The sequence below is a fragment of the Poecilia formosa genome, unplaced genomic scaffold, assembly GCF_000485575.1.
Source record: "Poecilia formosa unplaced genomic scaffold, Poecilia_formosa-5.1.2 Scaffold94, whole genome shotgun sequence".
NCBI lineage: Eukaryota > Metazoa > Chordata > Actinopteri > Cyprinodontiformes > Poeciliidae > Poecilia > Poecilia formosa.
The window spans coordinates 1,012,502-1,032,920 of record NW_006800033.1 but is presented as its reverse complement, the minus strand read 5'-3'; the positions used below and the strand labels follow the sequence as shown (position 1 = coordinate 1,032,920).

The 20,419-nt window shown below is 38.5% G+C and overlaps 1 protein-coding gene across 1 annotated transcript in view; it reads left to right on the top strand.

The window, feature by feature from the left end:
* Nucleotides 1-819: 819 nt before the first annotated feature.
* znf385c (zinc finger protein 385C) overlaps nucleotides 820-20,419 on the top strand; it is a 130,293-nt gene continuing 110,693 nt past the window's right edge. Inside the window, exon 1 of the mRNA XM_007558108.2 lies at nucleotides 820-928. The gene's annotated coding sequence lies outside the window, so the exon portion shown is untranslated. The remainder of the gene's footprint in view (nucleotides 929-20,419) is intronic.

Sequence of the window (20,419 nt, the reverse complement as noted above, 5' to 3'; positions counted from 1 at the left end):
AGAGGATGAAAGAGACCACCCTCGGAGGGTGAGAGGGGAATTTTTTTATATATATATAGTATGCTTGGAAGCAAATACAGAGACAAATATTAAAAACAGAGGTCAGATCACAGCCATTACAGAATTACAATTTCTATGCTTTTTTTCCACTTTGGTATTGCTGTTCAGGTCATGAAACAGTCAGACAAGAAGATTCTCACTTCTTTCTATGATGAAAGAAAAATATGAGATAGACACAAAACTAAAACACAAACAAATATACAAAAGGGAATAAATAAATAAATAAATAAATAAATAAATAAATAAATAAATAAATAAATACAATGCAATAATAGCCGAACAGCCACATGTTAATTTTCTGTGGCATCTGGCCACAACTTAAGGTGTGTATTATTATTATTATTATTATTATTATTATTATTATTATTATTATTATTATTTATTTATTTATTTATTTATTTATTTATTTAGTTATTTATTTTAAGTGCCAAATCAAAGTCTGGGAATCTGTAAAGCGTTGTTGCGCTCGCTGGTCATATCAGCCGGTTAGTTTGTCAGAGTAAAATGCGTCTTGAAAAGAGCAAGTACATCTAGTTTTCCATTTCAAAATAAAACTCACCATGGATTCAGAACAGATGATGGGCTAATCGTTCGATGCACAAAGCTGATGTGTATTAATCATTTATGTAGAGATGTGGCTGTAATGCCTCACATTTAATCGTCAAAGTATTCTGGTTACATGCAGACCCTGGGCTCAGATGGGGATTTTATTGTGAAAAGATCTCTGCCATCGTACAGTTTTGCACTGTGTTTAACTTGGCAACACCGCTTCCCCGGACAGGTTCGCTCTGTGCGTTGGCAGCCAGTCTTTATCCATCTGTTTCATCCCTGGACGCGCACTGTGGAGCTCGGAAACGGAACGGAGCCGGTGAGGCAAAGCGCCTTTTTTCTGACAGCTGTAGATGCAGACACATGTGTGGTATGTTGTCTGTGCTAAAAGTTTGGATTTGGGCAACATGATCTTTGGTCCAGAATGTTTTAGGCGCACCTACTGCTGTGCTGACAGTGGAGGAAACGATACCTGTTCTTTGGAAAGTTTGAATTTTACAGATGGAAGACGAAGAGTGCTCATGGTTTGGTCTAACTTTTGGAGCCTGTGCGTAATTGCGCATACATGCATATATTACGCTAGACGAGGTTTTTTTCATTTTTTTTTTTTTTTACGCTTGTTGCTGTTAATTAAGTCCACGTTCACACATATCTCGAATAGACTAAGTATTAGGGATAAATAAGCTGTGAAATTATAATACTGTTATCATCTTTCATTGAATAGAGATGTTTCAAATTTGCATAAGGTTAGACTTAAATGATACATTACAACATAAATTATACATGTAAAAAATAAATATTCTCTAAGTTTGTTTGTGCATGTGTTTGAACTCACAATGCATATTAGTACAAAGTCCTGTTTCTTTGATATTTTTTTATGTTTTGTTTTGTCTTCACAGCCTATTAATTAATTTCATATTATGTTAAGTACAATTACTTTTAATCCTTAATCATGCAACATTAAGGATTAACACTCAATTTACCCTGTAGGCTCTTATTTTTTAGAGTAAAATCATTGTAGTGTGTTCTTTAGCTATTCAGTCATAAGTTTAAAAGTAATATATAGCCCAGTCAAACTAAAACCCATCTTTAGTTTTATCTGGATTGGTTTTGAGATCTCTGCTGCTGTTGTAACAAATAAGAGGTCCAGTAATTCAAGTAAAAACAAACTGCAGCTATTATTTTGAGAAACTGAAATAGTGCTGCAACTTTATGGATGTTTTAAATATGACTGCAACTCCTGCTGAATGACCTTGTGCTGAATGTGCCTGCCTGTCCTGCTGTTGTGACAAAGTGTGCAATATTTTCTTTGACTTATTTGTATCAATTTTTTTATTTAGATTTTTCTCCTTTTTTTTTTGCTGTTGAAAAATACATTTTGGCACTTTAGCCTTCCTTTCACGAAAACAAACTACTACAATATACTACAACCAATTTAGTATATTTTTGGTTTATAGTACAATAATTACATATATGTTGACATGCATAACAATTTCAGCATGGCAATTTCACTTAAGAAAACCTTAGTCTTTTGTTGGCTCTTACTTAAACCACATTTCATAGAGCAAACCACATCATCATGGTGAACACAAATTAGAGGGAACTGTCACAATAAAAAAAATAAAGCCTTTATTTCATTTGACTTTTTCTGTTGGATAGTATTTTTGTGGGCATGCCAGGAATGGATCCATCTCTGGATCATCATTCATGCCTCACAGTTTATGGTGTCTTTATTATCCCAAGAGGCATTTAGGTTTACATCTCAAAATAGGAAATGATACATAAACACAGTGACATTTTAAATTAGTTTTGGACTTGCTTCTGTGCATTGGATCGTTGTCCTACATAACAAAAATGTGTTTGAGTTTTAGGCCACAAATTGATGGCCATACATTGTCTTTGAAGATTTTTTTTTGGTAGAAAGCAGAATTCAATTACAGCAAGTTGTCAAAGTCCTGAAGCTGCAATGCATCCTAAGACCATTAAACTACTAGCTCATCTCAACTTTACTCGGTCATAAAGGTTTCCAGTAGTAATGATTAAGTACCAGTTCAGTTTTTTAGAACCTACTTTACTGGGGATCCAAACATGAGGGCTGAAAATACCACATCAGAAGACTGTCTGTCACTGATTCTGTCACAAGTGCAATTCCTCTACAATATTCTGACTTGCTATTTGTAAAAACTCACATCACCGCATTTGGAGTTTTTAAGGAGAATAGCAGACTGAGTGGAAGGTTCAACATAGTTTCCATGTCCTCCATTGTTGTGTTGTGTTTGTATCGTGTACAGTTTGCATCAGGCTGCATTTTTCACTCTGGGATTGCCCAGCTACATGACAATCCCATTCACTAGAGATACTAAACAACCTGGACTGTGGAAAGTTGAGCCAAGTCGAGGCCTTCTGCTATGGAGCTAGTGGAAAAGGGCCGGTTTGTAACTTTTACATCTGGTGTAACGGGACGCAAGACTTCCAAAAACTTCCTCTTTAGTCTTTTCAGTTCAAAGAATATTTTTCCAAAGGTCCTGGAGATCATAAAGATATTTTCAGGCATATAGATGGGCTTTTGTGTTCATTTTGGTCAACAGAGATGTTTTTGGTCTCCCATGGATGCCATTTTTGTCCTGGCTTGTTCGTTGAATCATTGCCACAGATCTGTACAGCAGAAAGTAAAGTCCACAGTTATTTAAATATTGCTCTGAGCTCTTTTTTGACCTAAAGTATTTAGTAGACCAGATCAGCATTTCCTGGATAGATTTACCATGTCTATGTCTTCTTCACATAGTCCTGTAAGTGGTCGTGTGACATTAATTTATGTCTTATAAGAAACAATGCAGATGATGTAAGAATTAAAACAGTTGAATGACATTAGATCAGAAGTTATTGAAAAGATTAGGAGGGAAGTCTGGAATAACGAATGCCCAGTCTTTCGAGCTGGCAGTGGATTGTTTCTAATCCATCTAAAAGCAGTACACTGTTCTTATAACATTTGTAATGTAGTTCCCCCCACCCCCATTGTTTCTTAGTTTTTCCTTTGCCCTTTTTCTCAAATACTGATGCTGCTCACTTTGTAATTTAGGTTACGGATTTTGCACTTTGCTGTCTTCCGGTGTTTTGGATTGACCTTCTTCTTACCCCCTTTCTTGCTACTATTATCTGCACAATCATCACCTGCTGGGGGAAGCTAACCCCCCTCATCACGCTGAGAAAAGCACGCAGCAAGAGCCAAAAGGCCTAGAAAAATTGAATGTATACACTTTTGGATCGTTTATTGACCTCTCCGATCTCGCCTTTTCTGTATTCCTGCTGCACGTGATCCAGTAGCAGGATGCTGAAACTACAGCGAAAAGCACAATGACCTTCAGTAAAATTCTCTGAAAAGATCTGTGCTAAGATTGTGACATACTCTCTGGTTGCTGCTGCTGTCTGCCGTGCCAAAACAAATACACAGTTAATTCCCTTTTAGCTGAAGGGGAGCTTGGCATTGGTGGACGCTACCATTCCACCATTGCAAAGCAGAGCATTGCTGTTGTGTTTAACACTCTCTTGACACGCAGATAACTAACAAAATACTGTAGTTTATTGTGCTCTTCATGCCTCAGACATACCAAGTTAGGTGCAGTGGGCTTTCTTGCTGTACCCTTCATCAATGTTACAAATGTTGAAACTTGTTTTACAAAAACAGCAAAATAAAGAAATACTGACGTTAGAGTGATATCCCTGTATATCCAGAAAAATATACACATGACCTAAATACTTTTATTTAAAAGAGAAAAGTGCAAATGATTCCATTCCCCAAGGGATATTAAATGTTGTCATAACTCATGTCATCGTAGTGTCTTCAGAGTCGCTGTGGATGGTGATGCTGTGGGAAGGGACAATCTCTGATAACAGTCCGTCTTGCAACAAATCTGAAATATAGAAATTTCAAAGGAATACCAAAGGAAAATAGATCAAAACAATTAAAATTTAACCCATCCTTTCAAGTATTGTTGATGAAGTTGGAGGAGCGCTGTAACAATACTTTTTTAACAAGCAACACAGTCACTCGCCATATGCTTTTTTTTTTTTTTTTTTTTTTTTTTTTTACAAAGTAACTCAGATAATCTAACAAGTTGATGACTGGCTAATTAGCCAGGCTATCTTCTCACATAACACGTAACAGACAGGCAACCGTCTATTACAGTGTGCTAATCGCTAATGACAGTAGTAGTTGATGCGCCGTTAGTTTCAGTGCAGCGACTTTCCAAATTTTCAAATCTTTCTTGTGCAAAACAGAACTGAAAAGGAGCGAGGAGCTGTGTTCCTAAACAAGTAAGGGAGGATATTAAACTGCTGAGATAGTGTGATGAATTATTTTAGAAGGTTGGAAATGTTTTGAACCTTGGTATATCTTGATACCAGTAAATGCTCCATGCTGGTTGCTTCAAGCTGTGTTTCGACCAAGCTGGTATCATAGACTAGTACAAGATGTGCAGGACTTTGGATGACAGGTGCAATCAAAGTGTGACTTCTATAATAAAAGGCACAAAATGTTGCCCTTCAAGACGGGTGATTCCGTTCCTGCGCCCCTCGGCCGTTGGCTGGCCCGCGGCGGTTGTTGCCCTGCGTGAGGCCGGAGGTGGCAGACTTGGCAAGGGGTCAGAGATTCTGACAGCTGCACAGAGCCCATCTCAGGGCAAGCAGGCTTTTCTTTCTCCACGAACCCCCGCGTGGTTGACTGGCAGTACCGACCGGAGGTGATGGAGAAGACTTGGCGGCAGGCCGCCTGCGTCTCAGTCTGGCAGCTGGAGAAACAAGGAGACCCGGTTTCATCTCCACATCATCGCCTCCTCTGTAAGCCCCGAGCCTAAATGAGAACAGAGAAGGCAGCGAAAAGTAAAAAAAAAAAAAAATTGGGCGAGTCTGTGTTTGCACCTACAATAACATCAGGAGGTAAATTACATCAGTACATTTCAACCATTATTCAATCTAATTTTAATTTGTTATGAATTGATTTTCCTCATTAACAGAAGGCAGCAGAAGGCAGCCTAACTGCACCATGCGTACACACACTTTCAGACGCACTTGTAATGACTCACAGTAGCGCCAGTGTTGCAACGGTACGTTCACTAACACAAACACGCGTGTGCACAACGGCGCATTTATGGCATCAGGCAGCCGGTAAGTGACGCTGCTCTGAGGCTGAACACTGGCTGAGTGTTTCCAGCCAGGTACACCTTCCCAAGCCCGCCACGTAAAAACAACAAAAACTAAATAAACTGCTTGTTTGGATCCAGCGGAACTCCTCAGGAAGGGCAGTGGCCGGATTACTCAATCAAAAGCATGCTTTTATAGACATCTTCCCAGAGTATACATATCTGTTTGTGTTTTGAATTGATTTTTTATTTTTTTTATTTAAATGTTTCCTGTGAGCTCTACTTTCACACCTGGTGACTGCCAAAGGCCTTCACTGGACATTGTGTGGGTTACTCACCTCGCTAAAGTGTGTAACAGCCATCATAGCAACAGACGTGAGAGTGTTACTCACTTACTTACTCCATGTCAAAACTGATTAGACGTGAGATGACTAAGTTCTCAGACTGATCCTGTGAACGTGTCAGTCCAGTTCCTGTCGTTTTCCTGGCTTTCCACTGTTAGGATTATAGAAATGATATTCAGATTAGAGTGTCCCCTTAAATTAATAATAAAACTAATAATCTCAGAGGATATTATATCAAATATTTGCTCTTTCAGAGCTAGATATGCGCCAACTGCCCTCTTAAAATGTGCTTAATCCCACATAAGTAATTCAGAAAAAGTGCATTGTTTATAAAAGCATTGCTTGAAATGTTACAAGTGCTTCTTGCAGAATGCTCCATATATTGCACTAAAAGATCTTAACATCCAAAGAGATCCAGAGTAGGTTATGCAGCATTTCTGTTTTTTGTTTTTCTTAATAAATGCTCTTTATTCAGTCTGAGGGAGCTTTAGCTATTTTGTGAACAACGTGGGCACACTTGTCTGTAGATGTGCAGAGATTGTAGACAGAAAATCCCCCAAACTTATACCTGTAATTGGAGTGAAAGTTTGTTTTAAAATGCTTAGACTTTGGGAGATAAATACAGACACAAGTGTTATGTCCTGAGTTGTTTGTAGTTATTTTTGAGGGTTTGGTTTCTCCGTATTCCTTAGTCTCATTCGTTGATTAGATCAGTCTTGTTTCAGTTTTACTTTAGTTCAGCCCTTCTTAGATTTTATAGTTATGTTTATTTCTTGTCTCTAGTTAGTACTTGTTAACCTAATTAATTAGATTTATTAGCTCTAATCATTCTTTAGTGTTAGATTCATTTCATTGTCTCTCTCTCTTTCTCTCCTCAGCCTTCCTTCTGCTCTTTCCCCTCACACCTGCAACTCATTAACTCATCAGCCCTGGTCTTTTTTATTTATTTTTTTTTTTATTTTATTCCCAGCATTCATGCTCACCGTATTTAAACCCCTCTCCTGCTCAGACTCCTAGCTGGCTCCTCCCGTTATACTCTGTTAGTTCCCCACTCTACCTTATGTTCTCCTCATGTCTCCTTGCTGGTTTTTGTCATAAGAGGATTTATGGTTCTGCCCTGGCTCCCTGTGAGTTTTGTAAGTATTTTTTGTTCATCATCTTTTGTCAAATATGCCTCATCTACAAGGTGCCTCTCCCTCTCTGCATTTATGTCCACCAAGAACCACTACACACTATGACAACAAGCCACACTTTTCAGATTTTTTATTATTATTATTATTATTATTTGAAAGCCATGCATAATTTTCCTGCCACTTCACACTTGTGCACCATTTTGCATTTTCAGTGTGTGAATGAGTGGACTGAAGTGTGCTTCACTAATGAATTCTTAATCTGTAACTATTGGAAGGAGATGATGGTGGAAAGTTTGATGCAATTCCTGGAAGGCATAAATAGATAACTGTGTGTTTCAACGGTTATTGGTTCATGTTGAACCTGCATGTCATGTAAAAAGATCGCAGCAGATGTCAGGTATCACCTTTGCTGTAGGACATTTGATTAAGACAGTAGAAAAATGTCAACAAATTTGAAGGCGAGGCAGTCATTTTATAAATGGATGATGTGAAACAGTTTTTTTTTTTGGATGGTGTCATATTTTTAGCCAGGAGTTTCAGTTTTGTTTTTAGACCGACAGTCTATGTGCTTCCCCTGCTTCCAAATGCTAAAGATAACTAGCAGCCTCGGATACCTTCTGGTTAGTTCAACAGAGCAAATGGTTGAGTTTGCAACACAACCTGCGCCAAAGGAGGTCGCACCAAAACATTTACATCTACGTCTCTCATTAGTTTAGTGACTTATAAACACATGATGGCTGTCCGGACAGGAACTTAATGTTGGCTCAGGTCAATGCCGAAGACAGGTTTGTGATGCCATCATTGACGTAGCTGCTGCTGACTAAGAATTGCTCATGTCAGACGGCTGTACTCTTTTATCCATTTTTGCCATCTCCTTCCAGCGAACCAGGGCTTAGCAAACTAAACTGCAGTGGCCTGTCCTTGATTAAAAGTCAGATTAGTCCCCTCTTACAATATGTGGGCTAAGCAGCTTTTGGAAAGTGAGATTGTTTATTCTTCCCGCATCAGCTTTCACACTGTTCAGCTTGAGTCATCTGTGTGCTTTTTCCAGCGGTATCTTCCGCGGCCCATTTTCTCATTTAAGGCCGATGTGTTTTTCATTTTTCTGTTTCACGAGTGTGTGGGTGATGTGCGTTTGCTCGCTGTTTGAGGCCTCTTATCATTGGTGTCAAACTGGTGGGCTGAGAGTGGACGAGGCCAGCTCTGTGCTCTCCAAGATCGCACATTAACTCCACTTCCTCCAGTTTAAAAATCCCTCTTAGCCCTTCAGAATTCAGCTGACGCACACATTGACTCACTGATCCAGCGAGTCCGTTCTGCTTACTGCTTTGATTCACCATGTCTCTCCCCGTTTCTTAGCTGATTGGGGACTTGCAGATTCTCCAGACCATTCATCGTTTCCTGAGTGGTGTTGAAAAGACTGTCATGTATTTTCTTAAAGACAAAATTGAACTTCGCTGTACGTGAGGGTGAACCCCACTTCGACTGCATTAGTTATCAGCTTGACTCTGTCTCTCCCAGCAGCCCAGTTCAGGTCATCACAGTCTCATGCCAGCCTGACAGGCCCTATAATTGAACCATATATTTTTCCACACTCACCGAAGGGGGACATTTCTCAGTGCGCCGCTTTAGAAAACATTTCTGTTGACAAGCCATAGGCCACTGGGCTGGGTTAACATTCACAACAAAGCTGCTGTCATAGAAGGGGTGTGATGAAAAATAGAGAGGATGGAGGAACGGATGGCTCCAGAAGAGACGTCTAAGCTTTTTCCACTAAACGAGGAAGAGGACAGACATTAAGAGCTTTCCTTAAGTGTACTCGACCTGCATGTCATCCCTTTAAACAGTATTCCCAAGACTTTCAGTCTTGAATATTTTTTTTAATCAAGATAGTTAAGGAAAACATTAATTTTCAAACAAAAAATGATATTTGAGTCTTTATCTTTACTATACCCATGAGCTAACCTGGGTTTTATTATTGTAATTTCACAATTTATTACCTAATCTAATATCTGTTAATCAATTTTTCAGCAAATAGAATAGAATAGAAATGTCTTTCATTGTCCTTTTGAGGGGAAATTCACAGAGGTATTTTTTCTCGATGGGACAAATTCCCAGAGAATTTGTCACAAAAGTTTGTTTTTCTTTAAAATAATTTCATATCAGAAACCCATAAAACAGACTATTGCATCTCAATATGGGCCTCTAACCCAGTTTGCATTTTTTTTCTTGTACTTTTATTTTTGTAGCTATAATTTGGCTTCAATTCAAGGTGAAAGAGATCAACTTTGATGGGACTTCTGTTATTCAGACTATGTGATGACACTCCTCCATCACGGTGAACTTTGTGAGGTAGGTCCACACCGCTTTTCCTGAGCTTGTGTTCACATCCAACCCCAGAAGCATTCCTTTGAAATCTGCTTTGAGGTAGACGGATTCCTCACAGACGGCACCTTGTTCTCCTGGTTGCTCAAGGTTGGATACACTGGGGCCTTCAGAGGGAAAGCGGCACAGGGGCCGGATCGGTAGAAGGACACACATTGGAGCTCTGTATTTTAGTATTTACCTTCCTCCTCCCACCTCAGGTGCCTTCCTGTGCTCTGCCATGTTTTTGCTGTCTCTATATGCGAGCCTTTAAGACACATAATACTAGTGTAGTGCACTTTCTTCTAATTTCCTTGTCCAAGCTTTGATTTTCTACGGCCAGATGTTAATTTAACCAGAGTTCCTGTCTTTCTATCAAAGAGAAAAAAAAAAAAAATGTTGTAAGACTGAGGAAGCTTTTTTTGAAAGAAAAAAAAAAACAAAAAAACAGGAAGATTTTCAATCTGTTGGTACTTCTCAGGGTTTTATCTAAACCTGCTTAGTGCTCGGCTTTCAGTGTGGCAAAAGAGGTGTTACATAAATGACAGAATATCCTTGACAGCCACTTTGTGCATGCTAAAAGCCTTCTCTTGGTTAGTGTTGATATTAATGATCCCACTCAGTGTTTTTTGAAGTGCTTGGATGTTGAGCTGCGAATCTAGGAACGAAGGAGTGACTCTGACCTTGTCCCACTTCATAGATTTGCTCTGGTTTCTGGCTAATAGAGTACGCCCTATTCTTTCTCCCACAACATGCACTCAAAATAACTTTGGCATGCCCCATTAGGCAGTATCGTAATTGTTAACACCGCATACTTTGTCCTTGGCACATATTACCTCCTTCATTTAAATGTCAATCCCAATTAAACAAGGGGGCTGAGAAGATAATTGTTTTAGCTGAGAACTAGTGTGGTGTTTCAGCTTCAGTTGACTTTATCAGGGTTTTTGGGAAGTTGCTTGCTGACTGAAATGGAACCGTGACCAACTAAACTACTTGGATTTATAGTCAATGTAAAGGGTATGTGATGTGTCCATTAGCAGTAATTCCAGATATTTTTAAATAAAAGCCTTTCATACAAATTGAGAGATGGCAGACATTGATACTAGGTCTAAAATTAGACTAGAGTTTCTCACATTCATTGTATTTCATTAAGGGATATCAGAGTGAAGGGGGTTGGATACAAATGCAATTCTGCACTTTTATGATAAATATTTGCAAAGTATATGTTTCTCCTTTCACGTTAGAATTATTGTTTACTCTGTGTTGGTCCATATCCCAATACAGTAATCCTGTAGTTACTACATGCTAAAGTGCACCGCCTTGCTATTATCTCTCCTTAGTCTTCAAACAAGCCTTACTGATTGTTTGGCTTCTAAAACTGCTGCTGGTCCTTGTTGTCTCTGATGCAGTGACAGAATGTGACAGATGTTTAATTCCTCTTACATTGCACCAGGCCAACCAAGAGTTTCCAAGCTTTTCTCCTCTTCCATCTGTTCTTGGGTTAACCGTCATTGTCTCTCTCAGAGTATCCCACACCTAGAAGCATGCTCAACTGTGAGGGGACCCCAACTCTCTATCCCTTTAGAAAGCAATAGCGCAACCATGAGGTTCTGCACAGAGTGGTACCACCCTGGGGGTTTGGTATGTCGTGGCCCACCGCTGCACACAGAGACATGCATATGCTAAATCTATTCCCAGTAGTGCAGCGCAAAGAGGAATGCTTCCAGGTTTGAACCGCTTTTTGCAGCTGGATGATAGGACTTCCAGCAGTGGAAGGTCAAGGCAAACGGGGACTGGCATCTATTTCCTCTTTGATGTTGGAACACTTAAATAAGGTATTTTCAGAGGATGATGTTCATGCTTTGTTGTTTGGGTGGTACATATTATGTGATATTCCAGTCGCTTTCTCGTTGACAATGTTCAAAGCATCAGCGGCCGCATCTAATTGCAGGTGGAGGTGCTCCTATTGGCAAGCAATAGCGGTGTTGTCATGGGGATGATGTGTGGACCTCTTTTCCTGCACTGGAGTGAATCAGTAGGTAGTGCTTGACTGCCCACCAACCAAAATGTGCAGAAGCTTTCTCTCTTGCTTTCTCGCAGACACACACGCGCACGCACATACACACACACACACACATAGCTTCTTATGTAGAACATGGCATTACCAGCAGAGAGGATGAATCAGTGCACTCTTGAGCATCTCGACGTGGAGGAGGTGCTGGAAGATAGGGTTGTCTTGGTTGATCTAGTCACTTAGCGCAGGCAAGAATGAATCAGTGTTACCTGCTTTTTAAATTAGCTCTCAAAGGCCACAAGTGACTCACATCATTTGCATTGCTGCTTTCTATTTTCATACTAATGCGCTGTGTGCTGAACACCAGCCTGCTAGTGTAGATTTGATCATTTTGTCTATCTTTTTATAGTATCTGTCATTCTCCATCTGTCTTTGTCTTGCTTTTCTTCACCCTTCCATCTCAACCCACCTGTCTCTTAGACCGCCGATCTTACAGCCTCCGTGTCTGTCTACTGCCATGCTCTCATGTCTCCCATCAGGACAACAGATGAGGTGAGGTACCAATAGAAATATCTCGGGGCCCCTTACCGGCCACCCAGGGAAGCAGCACAGAGGGAAGAGGTGTAGGAGGGAAGGGATTAGATAATAATATGCACATGAAATGCTTACAAATTATAAAAAAAAATGGAGAAAGAAGGTACTGCATTGTGAAGACAAGACTTCATGATCATGCTGAAAGCTTTTTCCAGCACATGAACCCAAGCACTCGCTGCATCACTTCTCCTGCTTTCCATCCTTCTTTTTTGTGGCACAGCTGTCCCATCATTCAGCCTGCCATGCTTTTTCAGCACTTCTGAGAGGCCATTCCTTTTCTCTGCCTCCTGCCTGGTCTATAGCTCTTACGATTGTTTTGTAGATTACATAATATAGTGTTCTGCACTGGTGTTGAAAGCAGTTGGGTGTTTGTATCTAATTCAGTTTAGTTACTTTCTGCGTTCAGATGTAAAACAATTCTGAGAATGTTGTAGTGGTACCAAGTGTTTTTCTGCCAATGCTGTAATTGCAACACAGCTTCCAGACCCTGCTAAAAGTCTGTTTTTATTGATAAACAACCTAATGTGCTACCACCAGAAGGTGCACTTTCAACAGTTTTTCAAAATGTTTAAATTCTTGCTCATTAGAGCTTAGATGTTTTCTGCAGGATTATGGAAATTGGGAGCATCATTGCTGTGCCACACATGTCCACAACACATATTTTCAGCTATCGTACCACAGGCTAAAATGGTTTAAATTGGGCATGCACATTCTACTTTCAAACCACTTTTCTTTTTTTTGTCTAAGTAAGACATGTAAAACACAACAAAATAAATTAATCTTCTGCCACTAAAAGGGTTCTTCATCTGTGTCCTTTTTTTCCTCGTTTGGAAGAGAGTGAAGGATTGAGCCACCAAAAGAGTGGCTCAACTCTGCCATGTTGTTATCACGTCTAAAAAATAAGGCCGAGGTTGAGGGAATCTTGTTTCGAGTTTTCTTCAGTCAATAAAGAAACAATGTAGTTTTATGCGAAGACATTTGTCCAAGCTCTAGTGTGCCTCGAGCATGATGGTTTGGCTTTAATTACATGGAGTGTCCAATGATTTGAGGAAAGCACAGTGGAATCCTAATGACTGTAACGATTATCTCTGTGGCCAGAGGAGCCGTTTGCCCGACTGGACTGTGGTGCCTGTTTTCTGCAGTTCATCCTGAAAGTAGCTGTAGCTCTTAAATAGACTAAAGCTGAAAAGCACAAGGCTTTTACTTTTGTAATTTATGTGAGTCTTCATTTATGGGTTTACACTCAAATATATGCGATGGTTTACCTGCTAGATTCAAGGTTCTTGAACTCCATCACTGTTTTGTAAAATACTACACAAAAAAAAAAAAAAAAAAAAAAAAATGAAGGCTTTTCCTTATCTGAAGGTAGGGGGAATTCTGCTTTTAGTAACAACATATGTGTATTTTAATTTAGACCTTTAGTTTATATTTGTAGTGTGGCTTGTGATGGTTTTGTCCATAAACAAGATTGATTTTTAAAAATCTGTTGCTAATGAAAAACAAAAAAATATGGTCATATACAGATTTATGACTGATGTCAAAACTTAAAATAACAACAACATATGTAAATATATCTATCTTGCCTTCCTGATGAGAGTGGTAATTGTTTGTGTTTGGAGCGGAGGTGGACAATTTGGAAAAGCAAATATTATTCAATGTTTAACCAATTCAAAGTGATTAAATGATTTGGAATTCCAAAAGTACGATCCAATCCAAAAGAGTCTCTACAAGGGACAGGAACCAGTCTATGGTGTCTGATGGATTAGGTACTTCATCTATTTCTGTACATCCACATAAAAATAGACTGAAATTCAGCAGATTATATTGTTTATGAAAAAATAAGTGATATAAATCCTTCCATGTTAAGTAGCCTTTAAAAATCTCTCCTTAGAAATTTGACAGCTTTTCCTTTCTAAATGTTCGTGCTTCTCCGTTTAAGTGCAAGACAGCACGGCTAAATTAGGACCAAGCTTATTAAACAAGTGAGCCTCTAAATTACAACAGACTGGTCTTCCATGCATGGTTGACTGTCAGGGTCCATTCCCCTCCACCCTCAGAGAAAAAACAAACACAACAGGGAGGGGCTGTGCGGCACTTTCAGAAAGTGACCTTAACTAACGCCAATATTTTTAGAGCACGATTTAACATGTTGATGAACTCCATGGACGTATGTGTTTTTCTAACATTATGTTGGTCCCAACTGTAAACTATTAATTCTTGCAACCTTTTACCTACTGTGACCAAATTGTGACCAAACGAGCAAATCAAGGAAATATATGTTGTCAATAGAAAGTTTTTGCAGACATATAGTTGAAATCAAATGTTTACATACGCTGCATAAAAAGGTTCACAACCTTTTCCTCTGTCTGACATTCAGTCAAAGTAAGCTAAGCATTTTGTAAATGCCAGAACAATTTAAAGGCATAATAATCACGGAGAATATAAACTTATGAATTGAAAGAAAGTAACAAATTCCTTAAAGTATAATGCCTCTTATTCTGGCATTTAGCTAATCAAAGCAAATGTTCAGTTCTTTAGAATTTTGATGCAGCGGGTTGTGTTTCCACTTTAGATGCCCAAATCTTCTGTTCTTAGTGTTCTAGCATGGATTTGGTTTATTTCCAGTAGGATGTAACTTCAACTTGTCCCAAGTTTCTTTGCCAGTTTACTTGCACATTTTGCATTGAGACATTACTAGCTGATCATTTTTATCCTATCAAGGTTCTGAGGTGAAGAGCATAAAAATGCTAACTTAAAAGGAAGCCATTGAAAGGTATACTCAGAACACCAACACATTCTAACACATGTAGGATTGCTATCCTACATGTGCTAATAAGGCCGTTCGAGTGTTTGAATCAGCTGTGTTGGAGCAGAACAATATCTAAACCATGCAGGACACCGTCGTTTAAGGACTGAGTGGGCTCCCTAACGAGAGAGTGACAAAATGTGACCTTGCTTGCTGCCCTTCTCCTCCCATGCTATCTCAAGTTAACTTTTCAATTTAAGTTTGATTTTATAACCTTGTAGCTGTTCAGTGACTGACTCATTGCAATGTGACATCACAATTTTATACTTAAGGGCAAGACATATTGAACACTCTGCCCACTGACTCACTACATATCTTTTTTTTTTTCTTTCCATTCCTGAATAAGGCTAAGCATCAGTCACATCAGTTCTCTGGCCTGTGGTGTGTGTGACGCATCAAGCTGCTCTCATCTCTGCTAAGGAAGAAAAATAAATAAATAATGTGAGACAGCAACAAATATGCTGGCAGGCCATCGACTAAAAAGGCTGTCTGTATGAATCAGATATTTTTTCCAGGCAGGGTCCTTGGCAGCCCATGTTTAGACTTGTTTGGATTTTACTTTACATTAAGACAGATTGATCAACATTCTGTGTGTGTAAGCTTTACATTATTTGGGTAGAGTAAGTCACATCACTTCTGTCCAGGTTGGTAACTGATTGGCAAATTTACACATTAACTATGTGTATTTTTTTTAAAAAAAATATAAACACTAAAATATACCAAAAAGGTTTTGTGTTTCCACGTACCACATTTGAGAAGTAATTTAGCTTGAACCGTAAGAATAAGAAGCTTCGACCAAGTTCTTGGAAAGTCTGTCTTGTGAGAAAGATTATCCCTATGTCTGCTGGCATATAAATATAGATTATTTATTTTCACTTGCAAAAATCAAAGAGCTATTTTAAGAAATAGTCATGTTTATCCAAGTCTATCTGCAGGCTCTCAGAGCCAGACATTATGCCTTAATTTGATCTCATGCAGCCACATACACAAACTGTAATTCCCATGAAAAATAATTTGAGTGACACAATCCTTGCTTAATCCTTTGTGGTTGTGTATGACTGTGTGCATCTCCTGCATGTGTATAAACTTAAGCTAAACTAATCCTCTAAAATGCTTGAGATTAGGGTTTTTTTTTTTTGTTTTTTTTTTTTGTTTTGACAGTGTGGAGGAGTTGAGCATCCATGACTCACAGATGACTTCTGGATGAAGGTGGGAAAAGAGTCTGAATTACAGTGACGGTCATACTTATCGGTACCCCAGATTTGAAAAAATGAAAACAATTATCTTTTTTTGAGCATCATTTCAAACTGAAAATTAAAAAAAAAATCAACCTTTAAGTACATTTGTACAGCTGATAAAAAAAATAAAAAAAATCCTATGTTAAATACTTTGCTAATTCTTTATCTATTTGTGAATACTCAGCACTTAAAGCATAATTATTGGTACCCTAACAATCCATCCATCCATTCTTAAAATAAAACTAACAAAACAAAACAAATATTATTTCCTCCTACTATTTCAAAGTTGAACTTGCTGGAATGAAACACTCCCATATTTCTTTGGCATAAAGATGCACATGTTTAAATAGGTGGTCAAGGGTTCATTATGCTGTGGGCCACTTTTGCTTCCAGCGCTTCTGAAATGTCGTTGGCATGTATAACATCACAATTTTTATTTGTTTACTTAAAGTAAATGCAAATCGCCTTCACTCTTCAAAAAGACTCAGAATAGGTCTTCATTTGATCTTTAAATGGGTGATAATCCAAAAAAAATATGGCCAGAGCAATAGAGAAATGTCTTGCCAGACCCAAAATCTGCACTCTTCTATGACCGTCCCAGACTCCAAATCTAAGAAGTGTCCTGAAGAGACGAGAGAACAAGAGTGGAACAAAGACTCCACACTAAATCTAGAGAGATTGTACAAAAAAAAAGAATGGTTAAACATCCCTGATATGAAGTTGTTCAGTCAGATTTACTAATAATTCTTCCCATGACTAACAAGATGGGTTTTTGAAGAAACACTCTTTGTAAAATTGTTACTGCAAAGGAGATAAGATCAGTTTTTTTATATATATATATATATACATCTGTACCCTATAAATATGGCAGGCACTGTAAGTGCTCAGTGTTTTTCTCACTGGTGACTGATTATAGATTATTGTGATCTTTGTCATATTTTAATTCTCTAATGCAACACGTCGTTCCACGTAAATGAGGAAGCAGAAACCTCTGGATACATAATCCATACAATCCGTATCAATTAAACCTGCGTGTCTCAGGTATTTTATCTCTCACACTAAACAACAGGTGCTCTATCTTTTGCCTGATGAGTTAATCAGGACGACTAAGTGACAACAGATGAGGTGGAAAATGGTTTGAATTGCATGCAAAGCCTTTATAGGCCTGTAAGCCGCTGACCTTTACTTGGAAGGTCACCCACAGTATAAAGTGTGTGCTCTTTATCGTTTGGAAGCATGCATGTTGTGTGTGCCCGGCATTATATCCACCCATTAACAAAACCACAGTTACCTTAAATCTCTTGTAAGCAAAAGTCTCACAGTGAGTTCATCTGTTTACTCAGGATGAAGAGACACGTTAGCACTGCAACATAAGCGCAAGAATAGAAAGAACAATGTCAGAGGGAGAAGATGGAAACAAGGATGTCCTGAGAGAGCCAAGCTATGTACAGGCTGTTTTTTTGAGTGATGTCTAATCAGCGCATCTCTGCCCTCTGAGCCAAAGATGTACTGGATGAGAAAAGCAATAGATCAGTATCTTAAGGACATTTTGCCCCTACACTCATCACAGGCTATAAAGGGCTCTGACTTTAAGTTTTCAACCTTTTCCTGTCTTTCACTTTTCACATCCCTTCTTTGTCCATTTCCTTCACCTCTATCCTCTGACCCCTTTCTCTCTTGCCATCAATGGCCAGGTGGTCGAGGTTACATTATCCTCATGATTAACATATGGTAAATAATCTACCCTGTGAGGACTTACATTCCTGTTGAGGATGAGGGAAAAGGTAAAATATCTGCAGTCTAGCACAGTTTAAAATCTGTGCTTCTGCCTCACAATGTGTTTAAATGCATTTTTTCTGCCTCAATAGCTGCCCGCGAAGCACCTCAAGACCTGCTCATCGGCTCAGTACCTTGTACCTGGTAGTTTTTGCACAATATGCTCAGAGATGAACTTCAAGTTTAGGAAGAATTTAATTTAAAATAACATATTTGTAGCACTACATGTTGACATGTCTGATATGTGTGGAGATGATAAATTCTGACCAAAAGGTTTTAAAGGGAATGGGTACCATAGCTGTAAAACATCCTGGAAAAAAATGGAAATTTCAAAGATATCACACTTTTAAGGGGAAAATCTTGGAATAAAACTATCATGAAGATTAGAGCATTTCTGGTGGACCTACAAACTATTTCTTATCAGCCGGTGTTTTAATAAAGTGGGTGTTGAAATCTTTACTAGGAAATGTCTTAGACACAACATAAGTGGGATATAAGTTTGCAAAAAAACAAACAAGCTCACTTGAGAAAGAAGCTCTAATATTGACCCAAACTATGACGAGCAACTTTTGTGCCTGTATTGTTGGCCATAATGCAGAAAAAAACAGTGAAATCACCCTTGTTACCTCTTTTTGCTTTTGTTTTTTGTTTTTTTTGTTTTTTGTTTTTTTACTCCTGGATACCAAAACTGCTAAAATAAATAAAATCACATTCTGACTTGATAAGGATTCACAAAACTGACCTCTGAACAGATATAATAATGTTTTAATAAAGCATCCTCTGCCCTTTGCCATCAGTAAAGAAGAATCCAACCTACATATTTACAATTTAAATTATTAAAATTCACTATTGGCATAATGAATTTAGTTTGGTTTTTTAGAACAAAGACTTCTACACACATGTAGAAACATAGACAAAAAAAAAAAAAATCTCAAATGACCCTACAATCTACTCATAAGTCAAACGTATAAGTGTAGCCCATGTGATGAGTGGAGCGACTGTCCTTTGAGGAGGAGAGGGGGCAATTCTCTTTCATGCATCATTAGCCCTCCTCATCCTCTTGTGTGCATATGTGTTCGCCATCTGCTGCAGCCAATCAGAGCAGCTCATCAGTCCTGGACCACTCCAACTCCACTTGCTGTGTGATGGCATCTCATTGCTATCCCATCTCTGAGCATGAACCAGGCATGGTTTTTTTTCACCCATTATGTTCTTCTTCCTTCCTCCATATTTCCTTTTCTTTCTTTGACGGAGCGGTACAATCAAAGTCCCTCGTGTTTCGAAGAGGTGGTCCATTTGGTTTTGGAAAAGTGATTTCATTTCTCCTCTCCCACTCAACAACCTCTGCTCCTGTTATCATTTGTGGCGCAAAATAGGTTGTAATGGCCACGCCATTGCTTTCTCCCAATGGACAATTGTAACTGAATGAGTTTGTGAGTAATGGGGTGATAATGGCGTAATAGGTAGAAGAATTAATGTGTGCTTCCTGTCAATGGACAGATCATTTGTGAGCTGGGTAGTTATGGTGAACATGCGGGAATCTTTTCACTTTCATTTTGGACGTAAAGAGAACCTTTTATTTCTCTGCCTTTTTTATCTACCGTGACATTTTCAGTGATTACCTTGACAGCGTCAACCATCATAATTATTGTGCTTGTTTTGCATCAGTAATCCAATGTTTCTTTTTTTTTCTCTTACCTGGTTGATGTAATGATGGATGTGAATAAATTGTACTTAAAATAGATATTCCTGTAATGGCTGTGAGTGAGCTCGAGCTGAAAGTCTCTCCCAAATTTAGACAAAATGATAATTGCTGTGAGCAGAATGAGCATATGGGCAACATATGTGTAGCTCACACTGCAGAAGAGTGTTAAATGTTAAAAAATATCACACTTTGTTTTTCTCTAATGAAGATTCACAACTAACAAACTGCACTCTGTAAATCCAATATGCAACAAATAAATAGCAGTTACCCAAGTGTTTCAGTGTCATAGAGGGGTCATTGAATCAATGACAGGAGTAACCTGAGGAGTTATGTGAAACTGGGACCTGCTTTAAAAACTTTAGGATTGGCCAATGCTATTTTGTAAGTTTTTTTTTTTTTTTTTGTAAATTTCTTACTTGTGTGCGTTCTGAACAAAACAATTTCAAATGACAATCGGCAACTATTGTGTAATCACAGCAAAAATGAAGTATATTTTCTATCAGTGCTGTGGTTTTAAACAGTAATTGATCTTTTGTTTCCATGTGTTACTAAAACTTCAGTTACACGCAGATTCCTTGATATTAGTATTAAATGCGCAACACAAAACTACTTTAAGTACACTGAAAATCACTGGTATGCACAAAATATGCTAAACCTTAGAATATGACACAGGGCGTACTTTCTTTTTTATGGATTAT